This window comes from Malurus melanocephalus, unplaced genomic scaffold (genome assembly GCF_030028575.1).
Source record: "Malurus melanocephalus ecotype Western Australia unplaced genomic scaffold, MMel_1.1 scaffold_191, whole genome shotgun sequence".
NCBI classification, from domain to species: domain Eukaryota; kingdom Metazoa; phylum Chordata; class Aves; order Passeriformes; family Maluridae; genus Malurus; species Malurus melanocephalus.
Genome location: NW_026623423.1, coordinates 578602 through 590140, shown reverse-complemented (window position 1 = coordinate 590140; position 11539 = coordinate 578602).

Genomic DNA, 11539 nt, shown 5'->3' with positions numbered 1-11539 from the left:
TTTCCAGTTAYGTAAGCACTGTAACTCTCTCGTTCCTACTCTTCTTAGTAGCCTTCAATGGGGATGATACAACACATCACAAAAAGAAAAGGCAGGAATTGCCAGAAGAGTACTTTTGGCAGCAAACCATGCCTGTCCTTCTCAAGTGCCTGAAGAACTTCCCCAACTGCAAAGATCACTCCAGTACTCTTTCCAGCCAGCTCACCTAAGACTTCAGGAGTTGCCAGCACTAGCAGTTATTCCTCACACTGGGTGCTAARTGCTGGGGAGCCCTGGGCATAACCACTGGGGACAGCCTTATTGTTCCTATAGAGTAAGCCCAGGAAGTTGTGAATCTTTTGGTTCTGATCCAACAGTCTGGACTTCCAGAGTAAGGCCAAAGCTTTCTGGATGTTTTGGGCTGTCTGCAGTGATCACTTACCATCTCCTGCCCAGGAATTTCTGAACAGAAGCACACAGCTTTGCCCTATAGCTGGTGTGAACTGTGTTGCTTTCCAGGCAGCTGCTTTAGGGCTGCTCATTGCCTGGGAAAGGCTGTCCTTACTTGCTGCCAGAGGAAACTTTGATTTGGCCTCTGTGCAGCTTCCCTTTAGGCTTTAGAGGGAGGCAGTGGTACATTGCATGCAGCACAGTGACTGAACATAYCCTGTTTGTGCCATCTGTGTGTGTCCAGAGCCAGCCTGGGCAGGTCTGCAAGGAAATGAGCTGATGGTGACTGGAACTGCTTGGCTGCTTGGGGAATCATATAAAAACTAACTCCTGAAACTGCATTTYAGGGTTAGCTCCCCACTAGATTTTGGGGGACTGACACTGAGTATGAGTGCAGAAGTGCRCTCTTCCRCCCTGACRTAGGGATTTGACAGAGAACAACCKGCAGTGTTTTCTGTAAATTAGAAGGCTTCCAAACACTTATCACTTCATCTGTTTCCAACAAAACAGATTAGTTTGTGTCCATGTGAGACATAAGTGACACTCGAAGCCATGCTTAGATGACCACTTAATCCCCTGGGGATTAGACACATGCTAATAATAGCTAATCACAGCACAAGATTTTGGTTGGTGAGCATAACATCTGTCACTGTTTGGAGCAAGAAGAAAACAAAATCAAATTTACCTTCAGTTTTGCAGTATTAGGGTCATTTGTGCCGGGAACAAAAACAAGAAAGGGAGGAATCAAAGCATTCAAACATATTCCTAGACTTGTTGAATTTGATGTAACACAAACCAGGATTTATCAGAACAAAGATGCCCTGCTCAGTTTGGATGTCAACGAAGGCACCCAAGAGCCTGGTCCAGACTTGCTCATCAAAACTGGCTGGTTTTCAGTGAAGGGGTGCCCTGACCACTGAGTGTACTGAACTCAGCATAGGGGAACTGGTAGCTTTAATAACCTGCAGCAAATAAGGTGTGCGATGAGATGGTTAATCTTATCTACTTTCTTATCTTGTGAAATACAGCAGCAGCAGCAGCAGTAGTTTTGAATTTCCTTCCCCAGCAAGTCCCTCTCCTTTTGCCTTATCATTGGAATAAGCACTGGACAGACTGCTCTGGGAATTACTGTGATTGTGYTGCCATCTCAGATTTAGTAACATGTGCTGCCATCAGCAGCCCACGGCACAGGATGAGAGCTTTAAATACGCTCCTGCATCAYGTTTTAAGTTCCCTGCTGTCCTGCAGTGATCAGGTTGTGGGTTTGTTTGCCGAGGCACTGGAGAACAGCTACATGTACAGGCATTCTGAGCTGCCCCGGACAGACACTGCAGAGGTTATTGCACCGTGAGTCCTGGGGATTTCATGCTCTAGTTTAGATACAATTTGTGCTGTTAAAGGTGCCAGGCGACTTTTCAGGGATGTCACACCCTTGTGCTTGCATTGCTGAAAGGACACTGAAGGTCTGCTCTGCTCCTTTGTCAGGGCAGGAGGCAGGAGAAATAAGGCTTCCCTGCAGTGGGACACCACAAGAAGGCTGTGGGCATGGAGATTTTCAGTTTCTGTGACTTCTCAGAAACACTGATCTTTTCCAAGGAAGAGAATGGCACAATAGAGAAGAAGAGGAAATCATTTGGAGTTTGTTCTCCTGTGGTTCAAGGGCAAGGTTCTTGGGTGTGTTGGTAGTTAGATTAAAAAGGTATCATAAATCACTGCCTTAGGACTTTCAAGGCAATATTCAAATACTTCACAGTTTTAAACGAGAGGAACTGAAGGGCACCTTTCCCTTCTGAAAAAYAGTAGTGTGAATTCTAAATGTATTGACTGACAATTGGCAGAGCTGGCCCTCACACGCTCCCATGCACATCTCAGATAAAGGCACACACATGTCACCCTGTTTGCAAGTGRAGGAGGGGTCTGCTCAAAACGACAGAAGTTGAGAAGCCTCAGCCTCTCTGCCACAGTGGGCAGTGAACCTGGAGGGAACAGTTTTCTCAGAGCCATTGACAAGAGCTTGCCAGAGAAATTAAGTTGCAGCTTCTCTCCCAAACTCTTCAGCRTCTTGCTGCCATGGTAGAACAGGGTGAATGCAGAGCTGGCTAAAATCTCTCCTTCAGTGGGATTTTAACACACAAWGATCTGCTGGACAGAGAAGCACATGGGGTTTTGTATCAGCTCCTGGTTTCTGAACAGGTATGGATGGTACACCCGGGTGTGTAAGATGTTGCAGCTYGAACCGTGAGCTGCTGGATTTCCTCTCCAGTGCATGACATTTTCACAAGTGGCCTGTTGCTAATCTCTACCAAAAGACCATTCAGGCCTGAGGCAATCTCACAAAAAAGAGACCTTTTTTGGCCATCGGATAAAAATATGGACTTTCTGTTTGTTGTTTTCTAGTATTTACTATAAGGCATACTGTGAACATACCCATATACCTATACAATATTTACTACTGCTAAACAGATCCATCTCCAGCCATTCATGTTTATTCATTTTACTTGCAGCATTTGTTTAAAGATGCAATATTTGCCTTCTTCATGTCAAGCCGCCAGGTCCTGGAGGGCAAAGACCAGGAAGACTGGAGAGTCTGCCATTTCGTTGTGGACAAGGAGGGTGGCATCTGCAAAAAGGAAAGGAACTCTGTACTCTGGAGGTAAGGTATTTACACTTGAAAAGATCCTTGATACCTCTGTATGGCCTGATCCTTTTCTTCTCCTGGGGCAAGACAGACAGGAAGAAGGAAATTGTTTTCTTCAGGCAGCAGTAGCCTCTCCCACATTTTGCAACGAGGTAACAGACCAGAGTTAGTTTAATCCGTGGGGTAATTCCCAGGATGCCTTCCAAAAACCAGGAGGCACAGAAGTTATGTGAGTATCCCTGAAAGTACAAACCGTGCATGTAGTATTCTGAGTCTCTTCCCTTTCCTGTTCACACAACAGAAGCAGTTTAACTCAAAAAATGCAGGAATAAATCTATAGGCTCTAACTGGTTGCAAAGTGTGATGTAACGGGAGGCTGTTACAGAGAGTAAATTCTGCCTCCAGATTATTGCACCAGATTACTCCAGCGGGATATATACAGCTCCTTACGTAGCGTGCATCTCAAGGTGCTTTACCAAAGTGATACTGCTGGCACAGAGCTTGAGTAGTTATGGATAAGCCAGGATGTCCATGCCGGCCCTGACGATGGATTTAAAAGCTAAAACCAGAAGCACAAATTACAAAAGCCAAGGAAATCTGTAGGTGCATGCAATCAAAAGCCATTGGCCGGGCACCTGGCCTTAGCAGGTGTTAGAGGAGGCAGTTTCCATGCACAACACAAGGTGCAGGGAGGGAAGGTTTAGGTCAGAGCCCCTTTCTGCACTCCAGAGGGAGGGCAGCTGTAAACACAAGGCTGATTAATGAGTCACAGGGCTAGAGAACAAGCAAAGGCTTTCACGTGCAACTGCACTTCAGCTTTCCATTCCTGCTTCTTCTCCAGGAGAAATGGATGGAAGTATGAAGCTTGGGAAAAGAGAGGAATTTTCTGAGCTGTCAGAAATGATAATTTTTTTTTTTTTATTGAGGGTTTTTTTGGTTTGTTTTCCACTTGAAGCAGTTGATCTCTAAAGCTGCAAGTCATGAGTGTAAGTCTTTCACAGATAGGAAAGTTAACTTTTTCACCAGGGCATGCTTCTCATCACTTACACAGGAAAATCTATTTATTTTACAGAAAAGCCCAGAGATTCCAGTCAAATCTCAGAGCACCACTGTGTTACCACCTGTAAATTTACAACTGGAATACTCAACCTGAAGATCAAGCTTACATTTGCTACAGACTGAGCAACAAGCTGAAAACACTGAAAATTACAGTGCTTCCTCCACAAGAGAGGCCCATTAAAAACACCACCACTGCTGCAAACTGTGCTACAGGAATGGACATCAAATATCCCTCGCCCACAAGGAGCGAAGGAAGAGGAGGCAGGCCACGGAGTGCCCAAACGTCATCAGAACCTCTGCAGGACTCTGTGCAGTTCTGTGCCTGCAGAGAGGGAGCTATGGCCACTCCTGGTCAGACCAGTGAAGTTCCTGGTCTCTGGAATATGAGTGCTTGCTTCCTCTTTGACTCAGCCTTATGTCTGCCAATGCTGCAAACCTCTTTATTCYGTTCTGACATGGGCGCTGAGAATACACAGACACTCCCAGCTTCTTCTTGTGATTTTCTGGCTTGAATTCTTCTTGCCCATGGTGGCTTGTTCCCACCCTTCTGGTTCCATAGCATTTTATTGACTCAGTACCCCTTTTTAATTCCTCTTTACTTGCTCTCCCATTACTCTTGACATTAGAATAATTTTCTCTGTTCCTCTTCTTTTCTGCTAAACAGTCCTGCTCTTTGCCTTCTCCAGTTTCTCACAAGTCACTTGTCTGTGATGTTGTCTTTTTCTTTTTCTCTGCAAATATCTGCAAATCTTTTCTTAGAGCCTCTTTTCTTCGTTGTTTCTTCATGACACTGCATAAGCAAATCTATTTCTGRGTACAGAGCACCTATTTTGTGTCATTAGGTGCTCTTTCTAAGTGTTTTCAAATGTCCTATCACTSTTTTCTCCTTACTTCCATGCCCAGAGCCTCTTGGGAAGAAACTTGGGAAGGAGTATGTTGTGCACAAGGGGAGTATGCACATGGCTTTGTTTGGGGGGAGTCTGTAGATCTTTTTAGTCCTTCAGCTTCACAGAACACTTGGTGAATGAAGTAATCTTCTTATTCAGGGTTCAGTGATTCGYGCTAAGAGCTTTCGATACAATCTGTCAATTGAAACATAACAAACTCAAGTAGACTGAGAGCAGAAATTGCCACTGCTACTGTACTGTAATATTTTTTAACAGAGCCATGTCTCCATAAAATTAAGAGTAAGAGAAGCTGTGCGTATTTACAGCATATACAAGGAGGAGGAAGTCAAGAAGACATTTAAAGGCTCAGGTACAGTTTCAGTGTTCTGGCATGGTAGAGATGCATTTCCTAGTAAATATCTCCCTGAAAAGTAACAATCAGACCTGACAGACCCCAAAACTGATCCRTGTGCTTTCAGAAACCCACATTCTTTCTACGAGAACCATTCAGGCAGAAATCTCCGACTGATTTCCTGCAATTCACCAATGCAATACAAAACCTCATATCTTAATTTTAAGGTAATTCTCAAAAAAAGTTAACTATCTGATGGCTGATGTTCCTTTGTCATGACAAGATGGGGAGTCAACATTCTGGCCAAAATGCAAGCATATGACCAAGTGCTGACCCTTTACAGCTGGACTGCCAGCAGCACACTTTCTCCTTGCACAACAGCACAAGGGATTTATATGTTATTACAAGTATTTCATGATCTTTCCACAACTCAGGTATCAACTGTCCTGCCAGCCAGGAAACGCAGCTCTAGCATATCCAGCTGTTGCTCACCTGTGTTTTCTGCAGCCCTAGAGCCTGGTGCTGTGCTCCTGTGCTGCGCTGCTGCGTTTCTGTCTGACAGATTGCCCYAAAACAAGCATGTGTCTCCAGCTGTGCCCAGCTGTGACTCCTGCCAGCTCCAGGGGCAGGACCCTGTGCTTGCCCAGGCTGGGGGAGGTTCACCAGCCCCTGAGGTCCTGATGAAGGGTAGCCCTGGCCTCTGCTCCCCAGCTTGGTGCCGTCCCCAGGCTGGCCCAAGTGCACTTTGTCCCTCCAGCCCCAAGCAGCTTGACCATGTGTGCCCAGGGAGGCTGTGCCAGTCCCCACTCAACGGTGGCTGCACTGTCTGGGRCCACAGGCAGGAGTGGGGCCCAGCAGAGTCTGGGCGAGATCCCAGGGGGCAAGGTTGTGCTGTGGTGGCATTGAAATGTCCTTGGACAGCCACAGAGGGCACGGAAATGGGASGATGCTGAGCAAGAGCCTTAAGGTTTTGCACACCAGCTCTCTCTGTGGAAGTGACAATCCATATGCAGCTGAAGGAGTGGGTCAAACTTTGGGGGGCAGAAGAAGACCCTGGCCCAGGAGGGGTGAAGAACATAGCCCTGATCCTCACTGGGCTCCCATGGCTGCAGGCAGGAAAGCTTTTTCTTGAGACCAAGCAGGTGGCATGAGAATATTACTCTGTAAATCAGATAAGCTKCAATCTCGTTATGCCAACAGACGAGTGGGTCAGAAAGGTTGGAGTATGGCTGTCAATACAGCGSCCCGTAAGGATAATGTCTAATCACATTAGTCACTGGCAGCTCCCCTCCCCACAGCCTTTGGCCAGGGGGAAAAACAATATTCCCCTGGAGGAGGAGCACGAGGAATCTCAGCAGCCCAAACACTCCCAGTGCTTCCCATTCCTCTTTCTGCTTCCCAGGTCGGGTCTGCACCCCCTACTTCAGACACWGTCCCATAAACAGCCCTAACAGTACTGCTGCTCCTGCACAGGATGTTTTGCACCGCAACAGCCAGGAGATTTTACTCCACAAATTTTCAGTAGTTTTCATCCTATGACTTGGGAGACACTGTCATGTCTGYTGTTGGGAGGAGAGAAATTTTATTCCCTGAAACTCCCAGCTACCAGCCAAGTCTTCGGGGCAGCTTAAACACTTGAGATTTCCCATTGGAGCACAGTTTGAATGACATCCACGTCCAACAACCAGCACAGCAGAGGTCTCATGCCAACTCTGCAATTTGGATTTAAAGCCATTGAARACAAGTTTGTGCAACCACACGTGTTCAGACATTACTATGCTGTGTGACAGTCTAGTGCAACTTTCCTAAAATAGCAGCCTCATCCTCCTCCAAAATCCTCCATTGTCTGCCTAAGTCCATTCAAAGAACATTATCCTATTGCAATCTTACATTGTATCCCCCTCATTTACCACCGTTGTCCCAGCAATGGCTTCCATGCTGGGTATTCCTGAAGGCTCAGGGAATACTCACGCTTTTTTGCACCATACTTTTAATTCTGGGTATGTCAGCACACCAAAGGGGCTGCTGCTGCTCTGGTTCCTGCCAGCTCCATTTGCAACTCCTTCCATATTYCCCCTAGTTAAGAGGAAATCTTTGTGTTTAGTTTCAAACCCTAAGTGCAGAAGCAGGAACTGAGCTTGGATCTTTTGTGTTTGGAGCCTCCAGTATTGCTGCTGGACCCTGCYTGTTTTCCTTACAAATGTTTTGAAACAAAAATGTTTATCTTGAACTGTGCATAACCTTTCATACCAGGCAAAATGTGAATATCTGGAAGGTTTGGATCCACTGAGTGGATCCCAAGAGTGCCAATTTCAATTCAGTATGGATAGTTCACCTATTTTCAATTTTTTGACTCCCAAAGCACAACTGAAAAGAACATGCAATAATTCTCATCACCCTTAATGCATCCACAAAACCATTTTTTTTTTTTGTCAGGAAAACACCAAATGTTACCAAGCCCAAAGGACCTTCTGCTCAGACACAGGGCATCCTGAGTACACTCTCTAACTTAATAACTCTGTCCTGTGCTATCCACTCCATACACAGTCTGATTCCTGGACATTGAAACATTTCTGAGAAGTGGCTATGAGCTCCCAGGAGACTTCCTCTCCTTCCACAAATCTGACTTGGTAAAGAGGATCCAGTGGATGGTAAAAACGGCCATGCCACAGTACACTTGACTGTAAGAAGAGTGAAACTTCACTTCAGACTTGCTTCAAAGGCTTTGGGATACCAGWATTTAAAATGTGTTAGTCCCCTGGAAAGACTTCTAACTGGTTTTACTTACCCTTTTTCCTCCCTATCACTGTGGGATGAAACAAGGCTTCTATTTTACCATGCCCTGGAAGGGCTCAGATTGCTGCTAAAGGACAGACATTGGAAGGCAGAAGGTTGCCTCCAGCTTTCCTTGTGTTAATCATAAATAAAATTACTCCCATCTGAGAGTACTACACAGCTGCAAATGAAGATTTTACTGGYGTACTAGCAATGTTTCGTTACACACAACTGGCCTGACAGGAAGGCTGGACCCACAAAACAGTTGTGTTTCCCTCCAGCTCCAAGAAGYTTTATGTCTGTATTGGTTCCAGCAGGCTGGTGCCATTACACGGGCCATGTGTCATTACATCTCTTCAGACTGGAAGTGTTCACTGGGAAAAATGATGGCATCCCCTCTAGGGGTGTCTAAGATAAGGTGAGAGCAATCTCTTCCCACTGTTTTGGAAGCCTTTTCTCTGCAGGTCTAAACTACTGTCCTATGTGATTATGGAGAGCAGACTGTTCCTTTTGTCTCAGCTATAATCTTTAATACAATTGGGGACTGTTTTGTTAGGAAAGAGATGACTCAAAARGAGACTTGGGAAACCTCAGTCTTTCCTCAAAGGTCACATTTCCCCGCTGTATTCCAAGTGCGACATCTTTTCCAAACAACTCGGCATAATCTGTTATGTGAAAGAAGGTTTATCCTAATGGATGGATGTGCACATCCTTCTGCCTGGAAGTCTCGACACACGTGCAGCCTCTGTTAAGCTGAGATTGTGACTCACCCTGGTGAATTCACCAGGTGACAGCTCTCCACATCAGCMGGACTTTCCATGCACCCTTGGTGCATCCTAGTTCCCTAGTCCTCAACACACCTGTCTGCAATTTATTTTTAAGACGGTCAAACACATTTACAGACACCTGACYACGGCTCACTCACTGGCTTAATATTTTTCCACCCATCAGTGGAAATACTGAGATGTTCTACACTGGTTGTAGGCTCCACAGAGAATCCTAGCCAAGAAATTCCACATTACATTAGCGAGCCACTAAATCTCTTCATCTTTCAAACAAATCTGCCTCCACCTTTCAGCTGTCTCATCTAAGCCCTCGCCTTATGAGAGAAAATATCTTTTGTGTAATTTTCTCATTAGTTAAGAGTTGTTAARACAGCCATTACTTTCTTTCTGTCCACAGACTTCTGACTGTGCCCTGGAGGAAATTGCTGTACAACACAGTTTTCTCCACACAAAACCACACTGGCTGTTATTTGTGTCCCATGATTATGCACATGAACAGCTATGTTTCTGCACTTTCTYAGAAGCCAAACATTAAATGGTCTGTTTTAGAATTCTCCAGTTCTTTCTTTTCCCTATTTTGCTGAAAGAATCATTAAATTTACGTTTTCCAAGAGTTTCAAAACATCAGAAGGTCCTCCATTAGTTGTCAGAAAAGGTCATTAAGTGTTTAGCAGTTACTTTACACAACTCTCTAAGAACTTCACCCCTTGAGTTCTTGAGATTCTTGCTCTTTCTTATATAATAAACAGAAAATATTCATTGCCTTTCATGCTCCTAATTTACTTCATATTCAATCTTGACTTCTGTGACCTTTCATTTTCACTTGTTTGTGGTATTTTTGTACACATCTTCAATGATTTCCCCACAATTACTCACTTTCTGCCCATTTTTCTCTTGTTCGAAAGTAACAAGAACACATAATTTACAAAATGGCCTGTTTTTTYCCAGTTTGAAACTTTCATTTCAGGTTCTCACTCACCTAAACTGTCTTCCACCTTTGTTTCTCAGCTAGTTCTTTCTGTTGCCTCCAGTCAAAACCAAAGATTTCTTATTTCGCTTCCTGCCAGCCTTTGTACCCAGAAAACTGCTGCAAACAGAAACCTTGCTGAGCAACCTGAAGTGCTGCCATCCCTRTGGATGTTTGACAACTAGAATTCCWTATTGCCACCAAGCCCTGTGCCTGGGATAGTGCTGCTTGTTGCTCACAAAAAGGCTTCTGGAGCAAACCTTCACCATTCCAGCTCTCGGCAGGTCCTTGTCCTTCTGCTAGAACACGGTTATGGAAGGCAGTGAGGCAYACATCACCTTCTCCAAGTCTTCTTGAGCAGTAATTCTATTTTAATATCCTGACACTGAGAAGTACCAGAATGAGCCACCTTCCTCCCAGGCATCCACATTCAGATTTGGGCTGGATTGAACGGCTCCTGGCAGCAGTGACAATAYTCATAGACACAGACACCCTTACTCCTCAGGCAGGTGAGCCTTTCTTACTCTCCAGCAATGYAGCAGAGGGGATTTACCTTTGTTCCCCAGTAATGAAAACTCCTGTGCATTGTTTAATTCTTCTGAAGAGTGATAGTCTTTGTGGCACTTTGTCTTTCAGTATCACACTGACCCTCACCTGCTGTTTGCAGCATTGATACCAAACAACTTCTGTTCCTCACAGCCATAATTCTCCCTCTTTCTCCATTGATAGTGATGAGGGAAATATTTCTACCTTCTTTGTTTACTTGGATTCTGGGGCTTTTTTCCTTNTTTGTTTGTTTGTTTTTTGTTTTGTGCTCAGGACTTCCCATGTTTCCTCAGAGAGAGCAGCTCAATTCAGCAACCCCAGAAGCTCTCCAGATTCCTTCCTAAAAGGCTTCCTAAAATACACTGAAAGGTGTATTTTCTGTTATGGCTCCCACTAGCAAGAAGCAAAGACCATAGACCTTGCAAATTCAGTTCAAGCCCCAGACTGGAGCATTCAGGATTGGTGCTTTCTTCAGAGAACAGCCCTCACAGGAGCCRCTTGTAGAGCTATGCAACAGTAGAGAGAGTTCTCAAAGAGCGGTATTACCTCACTGTTTTTGTTCTGGCCACTGTGTTCCTTTGGGAAGGATGCATTTCCTACTACTGCTGAGAGCTAGGAGAGCAGAAATAATAAGATGCTCACCTTGTTAGCCAAGGATTAGGCCCAAGCAGTATATATTTAATTAGACTTTAAAGAGCTTATTTCAATGTTAGGAGATGCAGCCCTTCCCTGTTGCTGCTGCCTCAGTGGAATTGTTTCAGTAAGTGTTCTGTTTACCAAGAGAGAGTGTTTTCAGACATTGTGAGCACTCAGTTTTTGTTTGCAGCTAGATTAAGAAGAGGAAAGTTGACCCAAAGCTCTTGTAGAGGTCATCTAATCTGTTTGGTTGAGAAGATCTGTCCTCCCACAGACTCACCTTCGGCATTATAGAGGAATACATCTTCCTGATGACAAGCTGTCTTTGCAGGGATACCTCAAACTTGGTCACTCCAGAAGCAGCATCATCTTCTAATACAAAAATTTAAGAGATACATGAGAAATTAGAGTGCTGCTTATACATCTCTGGACTACAACTCACCCAGAAGGTCCAGGRCATTCACG